We start from the raw sequence: 13,355 nt of genomic DNA, 5'->3' as shown, positions 1-13,355 counted from the left end.
GGTCTGTTTCCTCAAGGTTACTTCCTTACAAAACTCTGTTACCACGTGCTGAAGCAAGATGGCAATGACACCTGCGAGGTTTCAGCCTTCCTCTTTCCTCTTAAGGCTCCGTGGGCCCAGCTTCTTCTGATCTCAGCTGTAGGCTGGTGTAAGGCTCCTCTCTCGTCCCTGGGTCTCTACCGTGTCTATGGCGCTGTCTCTCTCCCTCCACTTCTTGATTGAGTGTCCATTTATATAGCCCACCAAGGGGCAGGGACTCAACCCTGCTCGCCCTGATGACATGGTTGAATCAAAGGCCTCATCTTAACATAATCAAGTAAATATAAAACCTTTGAATTTAATGCAATCGGACTTTGGCCCAGTGGGTAGGGCGTCCGTCTACCATATGGGAGGTCCGCGGTTCAAACCCCGGGCCTCCTTGACCTGTGTGGAGCTGGCCCATGCGCAGTGCTGATGCGCACAAGGAGTGCCGTGCCACGCGGGGGATGTCCCCCGCGTAGGGGAACCCCACGCGCAAGGAGTGCACCCATAAGGAGAGCCGCCCAGCGTGAAAAGAAAGAACAGCCTGCCCAGGAATGGCACCGCCCACACTTCCCGTGCCGCTGACGACAACAGAAGCGGACAAAGAAACAAGACGCAGCAAATGGACACCAAGAAGAGACAACCAGGGGAGGGGGGGAAATTAAATAAATAAATAAATCTTTAAAAAAAAAAAAAGGTATTATGCCCAGAGGAACAGACCAGTTTACAAACACAATCTGTATCTCTTTAAATAATATCAAACTGCCACACTGGGCTTGCCAGTGTGGACAGAAGGGACTCAGTTCCACCAGACCTCCCGAGAAGCAGCAGAATGCCTCCTAGAATTGGGTTTCCAGAGGAAGGGATGCCAGAACTTTCCCATGGGCTCCCTCCCTCTCTCCCTGACTACGTGAAGGCCTGTTGAGCTCCCTCAGGCATACATCCAAGGAGACCTAGGGCAGAAGGCGAAGAGTTAAGGCTTGTGCTTGAAACGAGACACTGAACAGGAAGTGAAACGGGAACCCTGCTGTGGCTGAATTCAGAGATGAGGTGGTGAGGACGAGTGTGGGCCCCCGGCTGTGAGTGCCTCACAGGTGATGGGCTGGGAGGGGATATGCTGGGATGCAGACAGCAGGACCAAGAGCGGAGCAGGAGAGCCTGAACTGCGCACCTTCTCCCATATGCTTGTAAAACTTTCCCCTGCCCCTCTACCGAGAGCCCCCACAACTTTCATTACTCTGTGTGTAAAGCTCTCATCTTGATATTATAGAAATAAACCCTTGGTCAATGGGGTCAACCGAAGTGGAACAACCCTTAATGCTAGTGGCTAGTGGCAGCTTCCTCTTTCTTTCCTTCCAACCATGAAAAAGCACCCCTCTGCCCCCTGCAGTGGTGTCATTGGACTCTCAGCAGCTAGTATTTTCTAGGTTGGCAGTGTAGAGCTGTGGTTGAATGCTTGGTCTATCTGCATGTCCTTGGGCAAGTTATTAACCTCTCTGCACTTCAGTTTGTTTCATCTCAAAGGCAGGCAAAAGATACTTACCTGGTAGAGCTGAGTGAGGGCTAAAGGATATTTTTCCTGTAATGCATTTAGCACAGTATGTGGCATAGAGCGAGCATTTACTCATGGATGGATGTGCATATTTTAATATTCCTCAGTCTATTCAATTTGATATCAAAGAGGAGAGCAAGAGACACTTATTTATCATTTACTTTAAGAAAGAGAGTGACATAATGCAGAGAGTTCTAGGCTTGCCAGACAAGAGACTTCATTTCCCAGCTGCATGATCACACACAGGTCTGGAAACTTCTCTGAACTAGAGTTTCTGGGTCATAGGTGGAGATAACCATTTTGCCTGCCTCAAAGCAAATGGAGATCCCAAATGCCAAAATGCTTTGTGAACACTAAGGCGATATAAAAATGTTACTGTTGTGCTTATAAAATGGATAAGAGCACAGCTACCCCTCCCAGCGCATGTTCCTCGCTTGCTGGAGGCAGAGCAAAGCCTTTTCACCTTTAGGTCACCCCATCGGAGGGAGTGTGTGATTAATAGCAGAGACGTTGGGTGGCAGCTGTCCAGGGTCAGCCATTCATGCCATCGGTCCCAAGGCCTGGGCTGCTAATTTATTTATGTATGAGGATGACAACCAGGGAAAGCAATTAGGATGTGGGCATCTGCGCTTTCGTGCTCCCTGATCACCGCACCCGTGGCACTGGTGCACCAAGAAAACAGTTGCTAACTGCTAACTGCCTTTCTTCATCGTTGGCTCAGCCTCACTGTCTCTTTATATGCCAAACGAGACATGTCTGTCCCTCACGTGGTCCCCACTGCATGCCAACCCGTTTACATGACAAGCAGCAGGAGTGCAGAAGGGAAACCAGGCTTGGAGACAAAGGTTGGTGGGGGGAGTTCTAAAGTATTTTCAGAGCTCTTTGCAGCTATCAATTAATGAATCCCTGCAACAACACGAGAAAGTAGGTCAATATTATTATCCCTGAGAAAACAGGCTTCTGAAGAATGACTTGCCCAAGGCTAAGCCACCAATCAGAAAAGCTGGAGCAGAATTCGATGGAAAAATTCCTGACTCTGAATCCTTGGCCAAGTAAGTGCTTCTTTAGCATGCAGAAGGTGATCTATACAAGAGGTAGACTCACTGACTGAGCCTTCCTAGGATGCATTACACCTTCCTGGGTGCAGTGGCAGATGCTAGGTCCAATTCCATTCCAAAAGCCACCAGAGTTTTAAGCACAATGGCCCCTGAATCATCCAAGAATATGTCATTGGATGCAACCCAATAGTAAAAAAGATGAAGTGGACTGGTCTTTGTAGTGGACACTGTTTTCACAACTCAACATCTAAATGAACATTGTGCTTGCCAGGAACCCCAAGAGAAGTTTGCAGGAGCTCCTTTCCTTCTCTCCGATCCTTGCAATGACACAGAAGCCAAACGGGGGGACACTTGAGACTGACGTACGAGGTCACTCAGAGAGTATATGCGGCGCCAGGCTCCTCTGGCACCACAGGGGTACCTGGTGGTTGCAGGTGTAACACCGAGGTCTTCACAAGACTCTTCCCACGGCAAGTCCTTGGCTGTTCTCTGCTTCCTTTGCCTCCCCAAAGCCGGTCCTGCAGTTTCCCAGGGGATTCCAATAAATTCTTTCTGGCTTAACTTCCTTGGACCCTCTTTCTCTTGTTTTTAACCTTGGCTAGTATAGTCTCTGCCCTAGAAATGTAAGTAATCATCAAAGGGAATTCAATTAAAGGCCAGCTTCAGATTCCCATACACTTAGGCAAAACACCCATGGAGGGAAATTTGACAATAGCTTTCATTCAGCTTTCGACTTGGGGGATTTATCCTACGCAATCACACAATTGCCAGTGACTTACGTACATAGTGTATGTGCCGGGTCATTCATTACCACAATGTTTGTGATAGCAAAATATGTGGAAGGACCCAAAAGTCCGTCATTAGAGGACTGATGAGACAAGTTATAGTGCAAACACACGAGGGAAAGGTCTTTAGCTCTTTTTTTTAAATGAGGATAAAAATTTTAAAAGAGATTTGAAAAATAACAAGAAGAACAAAATGAGGATAATCTCTACGTACAGATAAGGAAAAATTCCCCAAATATGCCAGGCAGCAAGTGAACACGACAACAACAAAGTGAAGAACAATTTATGATAGGCCACTTTTTATGCAATTAGGAAAAAATAAGAATCTATTAATATATTTGCTTTTGCTTAAGCAGACATAAAGCAATTCTCGCAGCATACCAAAGAAACTAAAAGCAGTGGTTTCCTGTGGGCAGGAGAGGGAATGGGGCAAAAGAGAGCAGGATAGACAATGAAGACTTTTCAAGGGGTAATTTTTTATAATTTTAAGTCTTTGAACCATGTCAATAGGCACCTATTCAAAATATTAAAGGTAAAATGTGGCACCACAGAGAGTGAAAGACAATACAAGTCTAATTCGTTTGACTTTCCCTGATTTCACATCAATCCACCCATCACGCCCAGTGATTGGAAGGGCGAAGTGGTGAAGGCTTGCTCTTGGCTCTGAAGATCCTGGTATGGGCAGAAAGTGGCATCTCAGACCCTTCTTTGGAGGGTCACTTTCATCCAGTAAGAACAGAGAATCTTCCAGACTATTGAGGGGGAAAGGACAGAACAAGCTGTTGAAAACCAAGTGAGATGGTTTCCAGTATAGTTAAAAAAAAAAAAAAAAAAAAAAAGGTGAATAGCTTCTTTTGATGGGTGAAATACAAAGAAATAACATTTCAGAGAAGTACATGCTCCTAAGAAAGGTCTCTCCCAGTCACCTCGTACCATGGAGACACCCCCTTCTGAAACAGGAAAACAGCCCATTCAGCATGAGTTATTCAGAAATACCGGGTCTCGGCAAATTATTCGCATCAGTACGTCTTGTGAGATTATTCCACAAATACCGCCTAAATGAAGAGATTTTAGCTTTCTCGCCTGAGGTCCGCTGATCAAACCCAAACCAAGGATCCCAAGACAAAACGTGCATATTTATCCTCTAAGCCGTCTACTTGAAAATCAATAATATTTCAAATTTAATGAGTTGGAAGACAAGTAAATTAGAGTTTTGGAATCCAAAATATTGATTAGATTATGCTATCAACTGGAACCCATAACTTTCCTCTGTAATTAAGAAGGATTCCAGGTAGGGTACAATGTGCTCAGTGCTAGTGGCTCTGATGGGTAGCAGAGGTCTGCCCCTGTTCCTGTAATGAAAGCCTTTTCCTCGCGCTAGCTGGCAGGCCCCACACTGCCTCGTGTGGGCGTGCCTGCCCTTTCTCATGGCAGCAGGAGGCTTCAGTGAAAAGTAGCTTTCCCCAAGCACCAATCATGCCTTGCTCTGGTCACGGAGCTTCTGCAAATTTGAACATCAAAATGAAGAACTGCAAGTAAAGGGGGAAAAAATCCTCGTGGAAGAAATCGACCTCAGTAAAAGCGCTTCCCCGGCAGTGACAGGCAGCTGTTGGGAGCTGCCTGGAAAGTTGCCCTTGCAGACTGCATTTCATAGAAGCCTGAGGATGGACAAAGTAGATTTCTCATGAAATCAACTAAAGAAAGGACAAAAGGGCAGAATTTAAAACATCTACGGTCACCCTTCAGCAGTAAACGTCCTACCTCTCACAATGGGAAACTACCTCACCTACATCGATCGTTTCTGCCCCTTCCTAGGGGAAGCCTGTATATTTTAATTTGAGAAATGGTTGTTTTTAATTAACGAATGTCATTCATGATAAATGGAATTTCTGGCCTTGTAGTCATACCGGATTTTTAGACGGAAGTTCTGCCCAGCCCATATTTTCTGAAAGAAAAGTCAGAAATTGCATGAGAAATTTTCACCACTCTGCAGATGCCCTGGCTGTGTTGAATGGGAAAGGCCAAAAAGCAGCTCTGCCCAATTCCTCCATGTGCTCAGAGCGGGGACCTTGGACTGGCATAGAAGACACGTTTCTGGAAATAAAGGAGGAATCCGTGCACTTTAGATACACGGAGACGCTTTGGGGAAAGAAAAGCATGTGGTTGATACAATTCAACGAAGATTTTACTGGAGCTGGAGAATCAGGAATGGGTAGGGAAAAAAACTGACACCTTGAGGGGGAGGTAATTGAAAACAAGTGTGCTCCTTGAGCAAAGAGAAGCAGCAGCAGGATGGAACACACATTCCCACACACAGAGGATCTGGGATTTAACATTCTTGGACTGCATTCCTGTCTCTACTACTTCCTGGCTGGGTAAACTTGACCATGATACTGATCTCCCCGAGCCTCAGTCTTCTCATATGTATGATGGGGATATGGCAGTTACCACTAAAAGTGATTATGAAGATTGAAACAAATGATGTATATGTAATAAGCTGTGGGAACTTGTATAAATAAATGTATTTATGTATATATGCATCTATAGGTAGATACAGAGCAGGGGTTCTTAACCAGGGGTCTGTGAACTTGAAATTCAAAAAACATTCGTCTTATGGGGTTGTGTTGCTGTAGGTGTGATATATTTATTAAATAATACACAAGGAAGTGGATTTAGCTCAACTGATAGAGCATCCGCCTACCACGTAGGAGGTCCAGGGTTCAATCCCCAGGGCTCCCTGACCCGTGTGGTGAACTGGCCACACGCAGTGCTGATGCCCACAAGGAGTGCCCTGCCACGCGGGGGTGACCCCCACATAGGGGAGCCCCATGCGCAAGGAGTGCGCCCTGCAAGGAGAGCCGCCCTGTGTGAAAAAAAGCACAGCCTGCCCAGGAGTGGCGCGGCTCACATGGAGAGCTGACGCAGCAAGATGACGCAACAAAAAGAAACTCAGATACAGATTCCTGGTGGCACTGACAAGAATGCACGCAGACATAGAAGAACACACAGCAAATGGACATGAAGAGCAGACAATGAGGGGGGGGAATAAATAAAAATAAATCTTTAAAAATAATTAAATAATACACAGCGTAGTGTGGACTTAGTTAGGGGTCTGCAGTTTTCACTTGTCTGGCAAAGGGGTCTGTTGAAGAGAAAAGGCAAAGAACACCTGATGTAGATGAATCGAAATTAGAGACAGAGATAAGCTGGCAGCAGAGTTTCTGTAAGGTCAGGTGAATCTCTGAAGACATGGGCTGGATTTCTAGGGGCTCTCAATCCTGGCTACGTATTTCAAAACACCTGGGGTTGCCTTTTCAAAAAGACCAATGTCTCAGCCCCAACCCAAAACAATTATGTCAGAAGCTGTAGGGGTTGTGCTAAGGCCTTCCTTAGTATTTTCAAAAGTGCAGCCCAGGGGAGCAGATATGGCTAAAGCAGTTGGGTGCCCACCTCTCACATGGGAGGTCCTGGGTTCAGGTCCTGGTGCCTCCTAAAGAAGATGAGCAAGAGAGCGAGCTGATGCTATGAGATGACACAACAAGAAGACGCAACAAAGAGACACAACAAGCAGGGAGTGGAAGTGGCTCAAGTGACTGGGCACCTCCCTCCCACATGGGAGGTCCCAGATTCAATTCCCAATGCTTCCTAAAAAAAAAGATGAGCCAGCATAGAGAGCGCACAATGAACAGAGAGGAAACAGTGAGCACAAACAATGGGGGATGTGTGTGTGTGTGTTTTGTACAAATAAATAAATAAATAAATAAATCTTTAAAACAAAAAAAGTGCAGCACAACATTGAGCCCTGCTGTGTGGAAAGAAATAAAAAAGAAATAACATCACTCTGTACAAAATAATGAACAGTAGTCGTGGGATGGAAAAAGCAGATGAGAAAGGAAAGAAGACTGGAGAGAAATGAAAAAGAAAGGAGATTCTCAGGCCATGGTGGGGCTCTGGAACTCCAGCAGCAGAAACAGCTAAAGGTATTCTTTAAGAACAGAGAAATCCACTATATTCAACTCTATTGTTGCGCCACGTCATTTCTCTAGTGGAAAGCCAATCACACACAGTTAATGTGGAATATTTAGGAGGAGAGGAAGAGAAAGACATTCATCAAGGAGCAAGGGCCATTGACTCCCATTTGGGTTGACTCACTAGGGCCAACATGGAACAAGAAGATAACCAGAGCATGAGGATTCAGCAAAAGGCAGAAGCAGGAGTCAGAGATGGCTGGGAGAAATGCAGAACCATAGGAAATTTCAGAAATTGTAGGAAAGCGTTGGACTTCCTACATCATAAGGAACATAATTGTGAATCCATCATCTCTAGACCCCAATGGGAAGGTTGAACCCAGCTGATTTCCTGATTGCACCTTGGACACACCTCACCGTGGGCAGATTTTCATTGCATGGTGGTAGTTTTAATTAGGTCTGACATCCTGAAATCTCAGATCCCTCCACATTTGATATTCCCCTGGAACAGAGCCATCATTATCAAAACCCCTAATCAATGTGGCCATTTCAGAGATGCTGTTGTGGCAGCCTGGTACACATTAGGCTTGTATTAGCAAATAAGTCTTTGTACGTGGACTTGGATGGCCATTTCTAATATTTGTATGGAAGAGACATAGCCTCTACTTAACATCTGTCCATTAAGATCCCCAGTTCTCAGAATCCTAATAGTTTTGACCCAAGAGTCAAGGATATTGGGAGCAATCCCGGCTGAGGGAGAAGCGCTATGCTGTGTGAGCACACACATTCACCCTCTTTCAGATCCCCATAGTGCTCAACAGAGCTCAGATTAAATCAAGTGACTGTGCAATACACAAAAGTTATTGAGTGCACAGGTTTTCTTCTTCATAGATGGTCTCTTAGAGGACTGATTGCAGTTTAACACATAGAGTGGGACCATTTACAAAGAACCAACTAGCGTCCAATGTGAGGCTTTCCTGCCCCACAGGAAAACCTTTTAAGCTCTCAAGGTGAGCAAGGAACATTTCTCCTTATGAACCTTCATTTAAGAATCGTAGCGGTCCATTTGTCCCATCAAATAGCCTTGATTTCCTTGGCTTGATTACTTTCTATAAATGTTTAGGACTTAGGGTTTATCCTCTTTTTCAAGAGGAGATTCTTAAGAGAGGAGAACTTATTTAACTGGCTGACTCATATTCCTCCTTCTCGCCTCAGCTCGGGTGTCTTCTTCAAGAAATTTCCTTGACCCTCTAGGCCAGGAGAAGTGTCCTTTCTCTGAGTTTCTTTATCAGTCTTTACATCTGTACCGCACAATTTCGTACCTTATGCTGAAGTTATCTCTCCGTATATTGTTCACCTCTGTTCTAGTACCCCCAGCTCCTAGCACTGCACCGGACACAAAACAGAGAATCAATATTTGCTGAACTGTTGAAGTCAGCAGAAAATGAATGGATGAAGATTCATGTAGCAGTTTGATGTGATTGATGAATTCCAAAAAGAAATATCGGATTATGTTTGTAATCTGATCTGTACCTGGGGATGATTGAGCCATGATTAGGGCATTGAGTTCTCACCCCTTGGTGGGTGGGAACTCACAGATAAAAGGCATATGGCAAAGGACAGAGTTGGAGTTTTGATGTGCGGATTTCTGATGTTAGAGTTTGATGCTGAAGACCCTGTAAGCTCCTACCCCAAATAAATACCCTTTATAAAAACAACCATTTTCTGGTATTTTGCATCAGCACCCCCTCTGACTGACTAATACAAATTCACTTACCCAGTATCCGTACTATGAACAGGGACTTTTGTTACTCTCCTCCTTTCCTGAGAAATACCAACATCGTGGTGAGGCAATCTATTGAAACATCAGTCCCATGATCCGTGGAGATAACTGAAAATTCTCGAAACTGGGTAGACTCTCAGCTCCTTGGGGTGAAGGACTCATCTTCCTTATTGAGCACTGCAACCTCAGGACAGCACAGGGTCTGGCCAGTAGCAGCCACCAGTGGTAGACACAGAGAGGCATTGCCCAGGTCCCCTTCTGAGGTAGGACCCACAGAGCCCCGTGGGTACACAGCCTTCAGCCTCGGCTCCTACAGGCTCTGACTTGGCTGCACCTGACCTTGTCCCAGGTCATGCCCTTCCTGGGGCAGCCTGTGTTCAGGGACCAAGCCAGACCCAGCCCTGGGGCCCAATGCAGCCACAAGACACCCCCAACAGGCAATGCCCTTCCAGATGTTGCCACCAGCACTCCCAGTCTTTGTCCTGTATCACAGTTTGCCTTTCCCCTCTTCCCAATTAAGTTATCTCTCTGTTACCTTCTAGAGGTTGGTCTCTAATAAACATTTTGCACCCCAAACACCGTCTCCGTGTCTGCTCCAGGAGAACCCAACCTGTGAAACGACCAATAAATGTTTGTGAAATGCATGAATGAGTAAAGGAATGAATGCTTAAATAAAATTAATGTGCAAAGAATGCATAAAAGAGATGTGACTAGAAAATATTTCAGCTGTGCGAAATGGCCTTCACTACCAACTAAAGACAGAGTTGGAGCAATTAGGGAATCCCCCTAACAGTCCTATATAGACATTTTGCTTCCTGAGCATGACTACTGTAAAATGCTGTGCTAGCTCATGTAAACCTTCCAACTGCCCTGTAGAGCTCTGGCCCCATTCCCATAAGCTTCCCAGAGGTGAAGGAACTTACACAAGATCACACAGCTAAAGAGTCGCAAAGTGGGATGCAAATCCATTCTGCCTGGCTCCAAACAAAACCACTCCACAGTTCACGTCATTCTTGACGACCGATAGCAAATGTTTTAGCTGGTAACCTCTTCTCAATATGGCCAAACAGACTAGTTGAAAACAAACATTTGGCCTGAACATTTCCTTCTATCCAGCTGGCTGCTCCAATAAGAAACGATTACCCTGGTTCCAAATGTACCAGCTCATCCTTATGTGGGCAAATAGACACTGCCTGGCCAATTCCACTTTTATTTTTGTCCCTAGTAACATACGCAGTGCTCTTTTTCTACATGATAAATAATAACAATAATGAAATACAATAATAATAATGAATAGCTATCTTTACTAGCTTAAAACTTAAAAGACGATTTCTTACAATATTTTTCTAAAATGAGAATGGTATCTTATATGTTAGGTCATACAATGATATAGCTTTTTCCAAAGTAGTTTAAAGGGAACTTAAAACGTGCTTTTGAATAAACACAGTGAAAGATTCTCAGGTCCTGACAGCCCCCTCCCTTCCCATTGAGGTAAAATTGAAAAATCACTGTAAACTAGACAAGTTAAAACATCCCCACACTTTTGGAGAATTCCCTCTATTCAGTATGGGAAAATGGGTCCCTTGTGCCTCATCCCTCTTGGTATCCATGCTCTTTGCCACGTAGATTTATAGCGCCCTCCCACTTGAATGCAGGGATTTAGCCAATGGCATGTCAGCAAATGTGCTGCCAATGGAAGCTTGAGAAGTGCTTGTGAGATTGAGCAGGCACTCACTCTTGCTCCTGATTAGCTCCTTGGAGGATGAGGGGCATGTGGGGCAAAGATGTGCCCGCTAAGGTGCCCCATGTAAATTCAGCCTAGATAAGTCCCCAAGGCAACCTTCTAATTTGTGGTGAATATTAATGTGTATTGTCACATGCTTCTAAGTTTCCTGATGGTTTCTACAAAGCAAAATTTAACTGATATAATGGGCTTAGGTAAAAGATTATTGGCAGTCTTTTACTTGCTTGGATCTTTAATAGAAAATAGCAAAGACAGACAAGAAAATTGTGGGCAGACCGTTATATTCGAACTTATAGTTAGTATTAGAGTTGACAGGTGTATGTCCAAAGACTTAAATCTTTGGTCTGTCCATGTATTAGTCAGCCAAAGGGGTGCTGATACAAAATACCAGAAATTGGTTGGTTATTATAAAGGGTATTTATTTGGGGTAAGAGCTTACAGATACCAGGCCAGAAGCATAAGTTAATTCCCTCACCAAAGTCTATTTTCATGTGTTGGAGCAAGATGGCTGCCAACAGCAGCAAGGGTTCTGGCTTCCTGGGTTCCTCCCTTCCAGGGTCCTGCTTCTCTCTGTTTCAGGGTTCCTTCTTCCCAGGGCTTGCTGCTTCCTGGGCTTAGCATTCCTCTCCTCCTGGGGCTGGCTTCTCTTTCCTCTGTGAGCTTACTTCCTGGGGCTCCAGCCTAAGGCTTCAGCATCAAAATCCAACATCAAAACCCCTCAATTCTGTCCTTTGCCATGCCTTTCTGTCTGTGAGTCCCCACCCACCAAGGGGCGGGAACTTAACACCCAAATGATGTAGCCCGATCAAAGCCCTAATCATAACTCAATCATGCCCAGGTACAGATCAGATTACAAACATAATCCATTATCTGTTTTTGGAATTCATAACCATATCAAACTACTATAGTCCATGTGCCAGTTGGGCCCTGAATTTCAGCAGAGTTGTAGCACCTACTCTCTAGTTCACTGGACTCACCCATGACAACTAACAAGGAGATGATGATAGACAACAACCATCCCAAGGAACAGAGAGAGTCTACAACTGCAAGCAAGATAGTCCCATGGGATCTAAGCCCCCTCTCAATTAGAGGCAGAGTGGGCATCATCATCCCAGAATCCTCAGGATTGGGGAATGAACAATGGACTAGGGTAGACTTATTGATATTCTACTACAGACTTATTGTTATCCTAGCAATGGAAGAACTTTTATCATTGATGTGGAGGCAGTGGCCCCTGGAGGTTCTGAGGAGAGGGAGAAGGAAAAACAGGTGCAATATGGGTGCATTTTTGGGACATGGGAATTGTCCTGAATGACATTGCAGTGACAGATACAGTCCATTCTATATCTTGTCATAATTTAAGAATTGTGTGGGAGAGAGTATAAACTACAATGTAAACTATAATCCACACTTGGTGGCAATGCTCCAAAATGTGTTCATCAATTGCAACAATAACAAAGGATGTTGCTCATGTGGGAAATTACGGGAGGGATAGGGAATGGGCATATGGAAATCCCCTACATTTTTTATGTAACATTTTAAAAAGAAAATAAATATTTTAAAAATATTTTTAAAAAATAAATGAGGAGAGGTTTCCAACAAACCTCCCTTGTGTATCCTCATGCCAGAGATATGGGGCCACTGCTGATGATTAATAGAAAAGGGGTTTCTAAATGATGATAGATTTTTACCCCATTTTCCATTAGTGTCTCTCTATATCCACAAATTATAGTATAAATATAATACCCCCCACATACATAATTTTAAATTTTCCAGTAGCCATATTTTAGAAAGCAAAATGAAACAGGTGAAAATAATTTTAATATCATATTTTCTGTAAATTAGTAAATCCAAAATATTATCACTTCAACCTGTAATCAATATTTTAAAATTATCATTGAAATATTTTACATTCTTTTCCGTACTAGATCTTTGAAATGCAGCATGTATTTTACATTTATAGCACATTTCAATTTGAACTAGAGACATTTCAAGCATTCAGTAGCCACAGATGGCCAGTGCCTGCTCTTAGACAGTCCAATGAATTTTTTAAAATAGATTTTTAAAAAAATGTATCCCCTGCACCTCTGCCGCTGTCCCTGCCCCTGCACCTCTGCCGCTGTCCCTGCCCCTGCCCCAGCCCCAGCCCCTGCCCAGATGCTTCTGTCATCTGTCTGTTGATTGTTTGCTCGCCTTCTCCAGGAGGCATCAGGAACCCAACCCAGGACCTTCCACATGGGAGGCGAATACCCAGCAGCCTGTGCCACATCTGCTCCCCACAGGCTGCAGCATCTGCTGGCTTGTGGCATCTGCTCACTTAAGCATCTGCTCATTGCAGAGGGTACAGCCTCTAGCTCTCATTCGGTGGGTGCAGAGTCTGCTTGTCTTCTTTAGGAGGCACCAGGACCCGAACCTGGGACCTCCCATGTGGTAGGTGGGTACCC

This window comes from Dasypus novemcinctus, chromosome 31 (assembly GCF_030445035.2).
Source record: "Dasypus novemcinctus isolate mDasNov1 chromosome 31, mDasNov1.1.hap2, whole genome shotgun sequence".
Classification (NCBI taxonomy): Eukaryota; Metazoa; Chordata; class Mammalia; order Cingulata; family Dasypodidae; genus Dasypus; species Dasypus novemcinctus.
The sequence above is the reverse complement of the archived record's forward strand: the minus strand, read 5'-3'. Positions refer to the sequence as shown.